The sequence below is a fragment of the Echinops telfairi genome, unplaced genomic scaffold, assembly GCF_000313985.2.
Source record: "Echinops telfairi isolate 266 unplaced genomic scaffold, ASM31398v2 ScPeMD7_3533;HRSCAF=4204_1, whole genome shotgun sequence".
Lineage (NCBI taxonomy): Eukaryota > Metazoa > Chordata > Mammalia > Afrosoricida > Tenrecidae > Echinops > Echinops telfairi.
In genome coordinates this window covers 25,303,906-25,304,785 of record NW_022107432.1, presented here as the reverse complement: position 1 = coordinate 25,304,785, position 880 = coordinate 25,303,906, and positions in this window count along the sequence as shown.

Sequence of the window (880 nt, the reverse complement as noted above, 5' to 3'; positions counted from 1 at the left end):
TTGTTTTGTTTTGTTTTCTGAGAAGGGGGCTGTAAGCCAAATAAATTTGGGTATCTGTTGTTGTTGTTCTTGTTGTTAGGTGCCATTGAGCTGGTTCTGATTCATACTGAGTTCACGCACAACAGAATGAAACAATTCCCAGTCCTGCACCATCCTCACAATTGTTCTTAGGTCTGAGCCCATTGTCGAGGCCACTGTGTCCATCCATCTTGTTGAGGGCCTTCCTCTTTTTGGCTGCCCTCTACTTTACCAAGCATGATGTCCTTTTCCAGCGACTGCATAGTTGAGGTTAACTAGTAAAGAATAGCCACCTTGGACATTGTGCACTTTTAAGATCTGTTCATACGGGGATAAATGGATAACAGCCATTCTGAAGATTGGCTTGGACACTCAAAGCAATAAGTGAATGTGATGGGGGAGGAGAAACTTCGCAAGGAGGGTGAGTGAGAAGGGTTGTATAACCCATTGGCTGTGATCAACACCACTGAATTGTACATATAGAAATCCTTATGTTGCTGTGTGTTTGACTGGGGATATTCTCAAACAGAAATAAAGAAAATAAACAACACTCCCTCAGCCATCAGGTAAAAGAATAGACACTACCCTTCTCTTCCAGCCAACCTGGCCAATAAACCCATGTGGGATTAATTGAAGGACAGAGAGCTAAATGGTTTGGTGAGCCTCACCTTTCTAGTTCTCTGGTCTCTTGCTCTCTGATGGTCAGACCAGGATGCAGCTGCCTTAGCCAGTTCCCTGCTTCAGCTGGCAAGGCTCACTTCCTGCAAGACATCCCTGAGGAGAAGCCACATGGACCATGGACCTACCCGGCATTATTGCATATGTTTTGCGAGTTTGAGGAGGACTTTGTAGATCAGTGTCG